This window comes from Glycine soja, chromosome 20, assembly GCF_004193775.1.
Source record: "Glycine soja cultivar W05 chromosome 20, ASM419377v2, whole genome shotgun sequence".
Taxonomy (NCBI): domain Eukaryota; kingdom Viridiplantae; phylum Streptophyta; class Magnoliopsida; order Fabales; family Fabaceae; genus Glycine; species Glycine soja.
This window is the reverse complement of record NC_041021.1, coordinates 9,318,766-9,330,071: the sequence shown is the minus strand read 5'-3', so window position 1 is coordinate 9,330,071 and position 11,306 is coordinate 9,318,766. Positions and strand designations below refer to the sequence as shown.

Sequence of the window (11,306 nt, the reverse complement as noted above, 5' to 3'; positions counted from 1 at the left end):
TATAACGACATATTTAGAACTCAAACTCGAAATCTCTAGTTAAGTTAGAATAACTTCACACTAGTTGATTGACACTCTGGGAGATTTTGGTTATTCATTTAATTTTTTTATTTTAGTTTGTTATTTTTTTTATTTTAGCCCTTTAAAATATTTTTGTTAAACTAAGTTGATCTTTTCATCGGTTTACCACACTAATTTGGTATATTATATATAAATTAAATTATTAAATACAAAATATTATAATTTTTTGCTAATTATTATAGTTTTTTAAATTACTAAATTAAATTACCCATTTTTTCTTTTATTAGCTATTATTTCTATTTTTATTCTATTTATATTTTCTTATGTTAATAATATAATATTTTATTTCAGTCTAAAATAAAAATATTGTATTAGCATTGAAATCATTTATTTTTTTTATAAAATATTATTGCAATTTGGTTTCTTTGTAAGACATTTGGTCATTATATATTTACATAACTTTAGGTGAAAACAAGTTATTGTTTAAAAAATTGTTTTTTTAAAAGTATAAAGTAATTAAAAAAATTTAGACTAAATTGATCCAACCAACCTCGTCTATTTATGATTATATTAGTTTGGTTAGGATTTATCAATAAAATTGCACAAATCTAACCCAATTCAACATGTGGAGTTTTGATCGTGTTGGGTAACCTGACGTGTTTAGTCAAACATGAACCTTGAACACCTCTATCTAGAAGAATCATTTTGATCTCACACATATACTTTAAGGGATGAAAATATATTTTTTTAAAATTTAGATGTTTAAACTAAAACAAAAATTTCAAATGATAGACCCAAATTTTATTTTAACCTTTTTTTCCCTTTGACAAAGTCAATATACAACCACTATTATAAATGTGATGGTTAGTAACATCTTTTTATTTAGCACTTAATAAAAATGTGATTAAAAACTTTTGAAAACATTTTGAAAAATGTTACAATATTATGAATAATAATAATAATAATAATAATAATAATAATAATAATAATAATAATAATAATAATAATAATAATAATAATAATAATTATTATTATTATTATTATTATTATTATTATTATTATTATTATTATTATGTTTTTGCAAAATTTATCAAATGTTGCGTATAGTTTATATTGTTAAAGCCTTTTTGTGACATTTTTAGGCTTTACCCACATTAACTATATATAACATTTGATAAAATATCGCAAAAACATCTTAGTAACATTTATTCATAATTTGACAACATTTTTTGAATGTGACCAAAGGATTTTAACAATATTTTTATTAAGTGTTAGACAAAAAATGTTACTAAAAGTCACATATATAGTAGTGAACTCCAAATTCAACTTCGAATTATTATTGAGAAATTTTGCTCAAATTATAAATGAGATAACACCAATCAAATTTAAATAGAATCTAAAAGAGCATATTATAAAAGTAATTTCACCTAATTATTTGAGTGATGTATCAATGAAAATATAAATTTAATTGAATCAATGATATATCTATTAATCATGGAATATCTTTAATTTTTATTTTATTATTACATTCAAGCTATGTAACTTTTATCGAAAAATCTAATAAAAAACCACATCTTATTGACAAATCTTGTTCATACTTTAAATGAGATAGCGTAAATCAATTACTAGTTTATATCGAATCTACAAACACTACAAAAAAAAAAGTTTCCGATGGATTAATTCCCATGGATAAAATTCCGTCGGAAATATTGGACTTTCAGACGGATTTTTTCGAAGGATTAAATTCCGTCATAAAGTTTTGAATTCTGACGGATTTTACTTTCCATTATCCCTAATTAAAAGACCCCAACCCTAGCCCTCTATTTTTTCACTTTGCGATATTCCTCTCCGTGCCTCAATCTTGTGGCTGTGACCATCGTGCCTCCATTGCGCCTTCACTGTCTGCCTACGCCATCAATAGGTAAGCCCATAACACTCTCACCCTCTCTCTATTGTTGACATTGTTGCTTTCAAAATGTTGCGCGCTTGGATGATTTTATGTCGTTTAGTCAATAGTGTGTGATTTGTTGGTTGAAGTTGAACATGAGAGCTCATGCTTGGTGTTGATTGCTTGGATGATTTTTTTGTGCATAAAGCTGAAAACATTTTGCTTATTTTTGTTTTGAATTTGTTATGTAAAAAAAATGGTACGTTGGTGGTTTAGGTCACAGTGGTTGGTGGTGGTTTGGTTGGTGATGGTGGTTTGGCTCGCAGGTGGTTGGTGGCAGTTTTGTTGGTGGTGGTGGTTTGGGTTGTGGGTGGTTGATGGCGGTTTGGTTGGTGATGGTGCTAGTGCTTTGGTCTGTCTTGGGTGGTTTGGGTCGCGGGTGTAAAAATTCTTAAGGGGTTTCCTAGACTATCAATGATAGGAAACAACATGATCTTGAAACCTATGGTTCTCACAAACAATCAATAAACAACAATAGATAATGATGTGTACCTTTCTCCATAGGAAGATTTATACCTTTCTCTTCAGGAACTTCTCTCCCGTGCACTTTGATTTCCTTGAAAGAGGAGAGAAATAAGATTTCACTTCCTTAGGCCTTTCTTTTCTGCCTCTCTCCGTTCGTGATGACTATGGGTGAGAAAGAACACTTTCTGGTCAGGAAGGGGACCTTTTATAACCACCACTCCCATCAAGTAGCAGTTAGTTCTAGAAACTTCTCCTATTAAGCCCAATTACAATTTAGCCATTAATCATTAATTATTTACTTATTAGTCCCTACATAAGTCACATGTCTCTCACATGAGACATTAATTCTTACATTCTCCCACTTGGCTCATGTGACATTAATAAACATTATGGACTAAATAAATAAATAGATTAACTAACATAATGCGCATTAAAATTGACTAAATTGTTCTATACATTGGGTACATCATAATTTCATGATTAAGAATAGGAACCAATTCGAGTCATGGCGGTTGTACATCATCTAATCGATATAGTCCCTTCCATATACTACAAATTAGTCTTCTCCTTAATATGACCATTAGTTAGGAGTACATAATTGGTCCAACATAATGTCTTCATTCAAGACAAAACCTGTTAACATTACTCTAACACAAACATGCATGCAAACATAGATAACAGGTAATCAGAAACATATCATAATTGAGCTCAGAGTGTCACTAAAAATACATAAGATAAATTACACTTAATGATCATCAATAACAATAATGCCCATACTTTCAACATGTTCTATAATGTCTTGGGCGGTAATCCCTTATTCAAAGGGTCAACTATCATAAGGTTTGTGCTAATATGTTCTATTGACACTCTTTATTTCTGAACTTCTTCCTTCACGACAAAGTACCTCAATTTCATATGCTTAGCACCCTTAGAGTACTTGTCGTTCTTACAAAAATATTGCTGCGGAATTATCACAATACATTTTCAGCAGCTTAGCAATACTGTCGACAATTCCAAGCTCTGAAATAAAGTTCCGCAGCCAATTAGCCTGAATTATAGCCTTAAAATATACTACAAATTCAGCTTTCAGATGCAACAACAACTGATGCATACAAAATTACTTTCATTTGTTTTCGTTTCATATCATTTCTAGGACATTGTGTGAGACTAAATTTGTCTCATTTCTAAATTAAATAGGCGATGTTAAACACCTTTCCATCTTGAATCTCTCTAGCACTTTATCGATATATATACTTTCTGAGATAAGCCTAACAATCCTTGTGATCTATTATGGAATATTTCTATCCCTATCACATAGCTTACCTCACCCATATCTTTCACTTCAAAGTTTCTAGAGATAAATTTCTTAGTCTCATGAAGAAGACCAAGATCGTTAGCTACAAGCAAGATATCATCAATATACAGAATTAGAAAATAACCTTACTCCCACTGACCTTCAGATACGTACACCGATAAACATTATTTTCCTTAAATCTAAAGGAAATAATGGTATCATTAAACCTTAAATACCATTGGCGGGAAGCTTGCTTTAAGACTGTATATTGATTTCTTTAGTATGCACACCATGTGTTCATTTCCTTCAACTGAGAACCCCATTGGTTGGTGCATACAAACATTCTTCTCTAAATCTCCATTAAGAAAGGCAGTTTTCACATCCATCTGATGTAGCTCCAAGTCATAATGGGCTACTAATGCCATAATAATCCTGAAAGAATCCTTTCGTGAGATGGGTGAAAACGTCTCTTTATAATCAGTGTCATCTTTCTGAGTAAATCCCTTAGCAACAAGTCTAGCCTTGTAACGTTCAAGGTTGCCATGAGAGTCACGTTTGGTCTTGAAGACCCACTTACAACCAACTCTCTTACAACCCCTTGGTAATTCTACAAGGTCTCAAACACCATTATGTTCCATGGAATCTATCTCTTCTTTCATGGCATTTAACCACTTCTAAGAACTATCACAACTTACAACTTGTGAAAACAAAACTGGATCATTATCATTAATGCTTAAGTTTGTTCCTATTTCATGTAAGTATACCACATAGTCATTCGAAATAGTTGGTCTCCTTTTCTCTTTGAAACCTTCTTAATGCTACTTGTTGTGGTTCCTCCATAATAGGTTCATTATGTATCATGGGTTCATTATTGTGTTGCTCCTCTTCATTAATTTTGTAACAATAACTAAAAAGAGCAATCACCTTACTGCTAGAGGCATAAGCTAAAAGGACTTACACTCTAACTTCTTTAATTTCCACTTCTCATGGAACTATACTCCCACTGATTTCACCATTTTCAATGAAACTTGCATTTCCAGTTTCGACAATTTTCATACTGTGATTAGGACAATAAAACATATACCCCTTTGATTTTTCTGGATAACCAATGAAATATCCACTTATTGTTCTTGCATCCAATTTTCTTTCTTGCGGATTATAAATTTTTATTTCTGCCTGACAACCCCAAACATGCAGGTGCCTTATACTAGGTGTCCTATTTGTCCACATTTCAAAAGATGTCTTTGGAACTGCCTTACTAGGAACCCTATTCAACAAATACATGGCAGTTTTCAAGGCATACATCCACAAAGATACGGGTAAAGTCTAATTGATTAACATACTCCTAACCATATCCATTAAAGTTCTATTACGCCTTTCTGATACACCATTTTGTTGTGGTGTACCGGGAACTGTGTATTGCACACAAATGCACATTTCTGAACAAGCTTAGCAAATGGACCTGGGTGTTGCCCAGTTTCATCATATCTTCCGTAATACTTATCACCTTTATCATATCTAATAATTTTCACATTTATGTCTAATTTCCATTTTACTTCATTGTAGTAAATTTCTAAGGCATCCATTGCCTAAGAAATCTTGGGCAGTAAGTAGACGTAACCGTAACGTGAATAATCATCAATAATGGTGATAAAATATCATTCCTTTCCGAAAGAACTAACATCAAAAGGTCCACAAATATCAGTATCCATAATTTCAAGAAGCTGAGTGCTTTTTGTAGCTCCTTTCTTTGTATGTTTTGCTTGTTTTCCTTTAATACAACCCACACAAATATTTAGATCTGTAAAATCTAGATAAGGAAGAATTTCATTCTTTATTAATCTTTCCATCCTTTCTCTAGAAATGTGACCTAAACGTTTATGCCACAAGAAAGCAGATCGTTCATTCACTAAACTACGTTTAGTGCCAACATTATGATGCAGAGTTAAAACAATTTCAACATACAAACTGTCTATTTCCAATTTATATAAACCATCACAAGAATACCAGTACCAATGAGATGATTATGCTTAAATAAATTCAAACATCCATTACCAAAATTAAAAGAGTATGGAGTAACATCAAGTTTAGATAATGAAACTAAATTCCTAGATAAACTAGATACATAAGGAGTTTCCAATAAATCTAAATGATGTTTAGTGTCGAGTTTTAAACAATAAGTCTCAACTGTTTCCACTGGAGCTTTCACTCATTTCCCCATGAAAAACGAACTTCTCATTTGAGCTTATGGTTTGGATGGTAAGAAATCTCTGCATAATGTTAGAAACATGAGTCATACATCCAAAATTAATCCATCATGTATCATGGGAAACTTCAGTTAAGTTTGATTCAAAACATACATGAGCATTAAGCTCACTTTTCTTTTCGAACCAAGACTTACACTTTAGGCAATCCTTTTGGAAATGTCTTAATTTCACAAAATTGACAATTATTGCCCTTTGATACCTTTCTTTTGGATTTGCAAAGAGTCGTCATTGTTCTTTAATGACCCTTTGCCTTTATCATGCTTCTTCATAAATTTCTTTTCAAGCTCCTTGATTCCCTTGGTGGCTAACATAATGGACTAAGTGACTTCCTTGATTCTTAAGCCTCGTTTCTTCCTGAACTAACATACTGTGCAATTCATGCACATTCCATTTATCTTTCATGGTATTATAGTTCATTTAGAACAGGCCAAACTCAGACGGTAATGAGTTTAGAATAAACTGAACAAGAAAGTTCTCATTCACAGCCATTATATTCCCAAGGTCTTAAGTCTTGCTGCAATGTTTGTCATCTCAATGACATGTTTATACATAGTATGTGAACCATCAAACTTTATGGTGGTCAATGTACTCATTAATGTCCCAACAACAGACTTATCAGCTGTTTGAGAATACTCTTCCACTAATCCCATAAACTTTTTAGCACTTTCGATTTTAGGGAGAATTGTCTTAATACTGTCTGCAACAGTCATTCTCATCAACATTAGGCTGATTCTGTTAGATCTTTCCCAAGTTTTATAATAAATTTTCTCTTCATTGCTATACTAATCTTCTTATAAACATGTTGAAATTTACATAGTAGGATTTCATGTTTTCCTATATTTTATATAAAAGGTTAAATGTTTCACACTATATAAATGGATTTATGAATAATAAATATTGTTGAAAAAGATAATTATCGAGAGTAATTCTGCGTAATGGCTGCACATTTGATCTCTTTTTTTATAGATTGATTACAGTTAATCAACGGAGTACTTAAGGGGGTAATTTTGAGTTAACAAGAAGTGAATTTGCATCCAAATAATCACTAGCTAACTTGTAGCCTGGTCACCATTAAATCAACATAATTATTGTTGAAAAGATGATTTTACTATTATAATAAATAAAAACCTAAATATCCAATGAGACATGCCTGTTGGGCTACACTCATTTCCTTGATATCTGGAAATCCTTTCCACATCTCAACCAGATTCCTGGTGGATGAGAATTGGAGAGAAACACAATGGATGCTAAAGATTCATCATCATAATAAAAACAATCCTATCACATGAAGTTAAAAACCTGGTCTATGTCAAACAAGTTTTGAAGGTTCAGCCCTTTGGACAAGGATATCAATTCAAATGCGTCCATAGGTGTTGGTTGCTCTTCTCTCTTACATTGTGCAGCTGCATTTTTGGGAAAAATCCTTAATATGAAACTACTATGTGGGCAATACTACAATCCTTATAGAAAACCAATACCAAAATCATATTTGGCCATCTTCAACATACTTTATAATCTTTAAAGACAGCTTCCACATCATCAACATTAGTCTCCTTTGTCTCCTCGAAAGCTGGAGGTTTATAGTCTTTCTTAAACCATTCATCACGCAAAATCTCTGGTACAGTGATACGCTGCCATACAGTTATGGAAAATCAGAAATGCAGAATAAAATATAACTAGTAATGGAACAATAATAAAAATAACAATGAGTAGTTTGATTATTAGTTATCAGCTTCTGCTCAATATTTGAGTGCTTTATGCAATAAAAAGTAAAACTTAAGGAGATTCCAACAATTTAAGCATAGTGTATTGTGATCAAATGACACAGCTCAATACAGTTTAAAAAGTTACAAAATGTTACAAGCGAAATGGCTATTTACTTTTGGAACAAACATGCAATTTTAGTTGTAACATAGTATAACTCTTCAAACTACCCGGAGCTGTGTCATTATACTAAGAGGGTTGATTTGTATCTTACAGTCATGGGGTTGGGATCCAAGATTTTAGTTATCAATTTCCTGGCACTAAAAGAAAGCCAAGGAGGAAAAGTAAATTCAGCAGCTGAAATCTGCAAACCAAGAAATGGGACTAATAAACAGAAACTATAGGGAAATAATAAAGTTACACAACAAAAAAACAAAAAAATGCTTACTTTTCAATACAGGTTCAAAATATTAGTGTCATCAAAAGGCAAGTGACCTGCAAGCAATGTACGAAACTATGTATTTGCGCATAATTCACAAGAAATGAACATGACATTTGTCTTCACACTACTACAAAAAGGCCTTTCTACGACACAGTTTTTAAGACGGTCCTGAAGAACCTGTCGTTGTTGTCAACACGGTGGCAATTCCGTAATTATTAAAGTTTTATGTGGAGCGTTTCATGTTCAACGACGTTTGTATTTAAGCCCGTCGTTGTTGAAGTCATCAAAGACGGTCATGATGGCTGGACCGTCGTAGAAATAAAAATACAAAGTCGGTGTTACGAATCACCGTCGTAGATTTTGGAGTTTATATATTCTCGCAACAAGCACCAGCGCCCTTGCTTGCCTGAATTACAACTCAAAAAACCTAGCGCCTCGACTGCAACCCTCGAAAAACCTAGCACCGTCGTGAAGTCCGTCCCACTACCAACCTGAGATTTAGGTTGTCGCCGTGAAGAACTTGTCCCCGTGACCCGCTGCTCCCATCACCGCTACCGCGATGCAGGCGAAGTCGTGGGTTTTTCAGACCTTTCCAGTGTTGGTGAAGGTAAGCATGTCCACTATTTTGAGTTGTGTCTTGGTATTTTTCGTGAAAGTCTTGCCCTTTTGTGTTTAGTTGTTAGTATTTGAATTGTTTGTGGTTGTACCTTAACATAAAACAAAAACCCTATTTCCCAATTCGTATCCCTTTCCACTCATTGTTCATGTTACGGTAGTAGTGTTTGAAAAAAATTAATTGTGTGAAATAAGTTACTATAGTATACATGTTTGAACTGCAGGGTGCTATTTGGAACTAAGTAGAAGAAGGTCACACCCTCAAACTAAGTGCACAAAGGTGCGTTTGTTCTGAATCTGAAAATTATGGTATCCCTTTGCACTCATTGTTGTTGAACGCCTGCATAACAGTAAAATTATGGTATGCAATTCGTAATAATAAAACCAATCTTCATATGTTTTTATGATAATTAAGTACTTCAAAAGCACATTACACTATGGTTGTATTGCTGGATTGGATTCTACTTTTTCTATGGCTGGTTTTGACTGTTCTGTATTGCATTGTATGAGACTCATTGTAAGGAAGAGAATCAATACCCAATTAGGCGTAATCTGAGTCTCACCTAATGAACCCATGATTCAAGATTTTCTATATTGGAATGAGTGTTTTTGCTCTGTGAGCTTGTGACCACAAAGGTGCCAAGTGAACTGGTTATTTATGCATAGATATTTAGCAATGATTTAATGGCCCACCCATCTATCCTTGTTTCCTGCCCCCAACCACCCCACAAAGATCATTCGTACATACGTCAATCGAGATTGTACTTGAATAGTTGATGTCTTTTTGTTATGCTTATGCATCAAATATTATAAGAAGAGAAGAAAAAAAAACTTATTAATTGACTAATTAACTTGTAACCTACCTCACAAAGAAATAGACAAATTCGTCATTAGGTGGCTGATACAGGGAGCTAGTGGGATAGAGGTGTGAGATTGTATTGAAGGTGGAAAACACTGTTATTTATGTGGGAGGAAGAGTTACTTCGAGAGTGGATTGAGGGGTGTGTGATATCTATGGTAGAGGTCGCAAATATATGGGTACGAAGAGAAGATACATCCCACATTTATTCGTGTGATTTGTTTAGAGGGTAAAAATAAAGAAAATGAAAATAATAGATAAATTTTTAGTACAATTTTTTTTTTATTTCTGTTATTTTTTTCTCTCTACTAAACATACCATATCAGGAGCAATATAATTTGGAGTTCCACATGTTGTATGAAGCAGTCCATCATCCTGTAAAAACAGCCAGTTTGTCATTCATATTCAAATTCAAAACATTTGGATATTCTAGGAAGGAAAAATAGTTAGAAGGACAGGATCTGGCACAACTTTGGTTTGCAGAAAACTGATGTGCTTGTCATTTGAAATTCAAATTTTCAAGACTAAGTTCCCATCTAATATAATTGAATAATTGTTTTGGTTTTACGTGTCAATAACTCAATTATATTTTAGTCTTGCTCCCCAACATTCTGAAAAGGCCAATTTTGTCCTTTCTTTACTAATGTGCACCAATGCCAGGGTCCAAATTAACTTACAACTGCCAAAGTTGGGCTAAATTTGGTTTTTTGTAACATCGAGGCCTAAATTGATCAATAGTGCCAATTTTAGATTCTAAATTGATGTTTTACTGAAATTAAATTCAGAAGGAAATGAATCATTCTTACCCTTGGGAAAGTGCACTCAATCCAAAATCAGAAACTTTAAGGTTTCCAGAAGCATCTAATAGCAAGTTCTCTAGCAGCAGAAAGTTTGCGAATAACAATGAAACTAAAGTAAGGTATTCTTTCTTCTTTAATCTGTTAGAACAAAGGATGAAAGTTTGAAAAAAAGAAAGAAAAAAAAAGGCTTCAAGTCCCACATCGCTCAGGATAAACACTTGAATAGTGTTTCACTCCCTATATATAGAGAGCTCATTTCTTCATTTTTCCTTGCCCCAATTGAGAAGCATTTCCTCAACTTTTCTTTCTTCCTCCCATATTTCAGTCGATGCATTTCCGACAAACTTCTCCCTCTTTCTTTCTGTCACTCTAAAATTTCGGTTGGCTTTAAGAGTGACTTTTTAAGTCATACTTTTTGGTTGGCTATAAGAGTGACTTTTTAAGTCATCTTTTTCGGTTGGCTATTAGAGTGACTTTTTAAGTCATATTTTTCGGTTGGCTATAAGAGTGACTTTTCAAGTCATATTTTCGGTTGGCTATTAGAGTGACTTTTCAAGTCATACAAGAGGGTGTAATTCTAGAAAAGGTTCCCTCAGTGCAGTGGGAATCTTACACAGTGATTTGGGCTATTTTATCTTGGGGACGTCGTGGTTGATAGTCTGCTTGCACAATTTTTGGCAGTGCCACGAAACGTCTTAAAGAAAGCGACATTGTCCGTGACTCAGCCAGTAATTTTTTCGGTTTGCCATAAACTATTGTAACAACAATTTTAAGACGGTTTCGGTTCTGCTATGGCTACCGTAGATGTTATTGGCTCGAACAACAATGACCTCAACAAACCTTCTAGGTTTGAAGGGTATCATTTCAAACGTTGGCAACAAAAGATGATGT

At 33.2% G+C, this 11,306-nt stretch overlaps 1 pseudogene; it reads right to left on the bottom strand.

Moving 5' to 3' along the window:
• Nucleotides 1-7,158: 7,158 nt before the first annotated feature.
• Nucleotides 7,159-10,014, bottom strand: LOC114401854 (annotated as a pseudogene).
• Nucleotides 10,015-11,306: the final 1,292 nt, after the last annotated feature.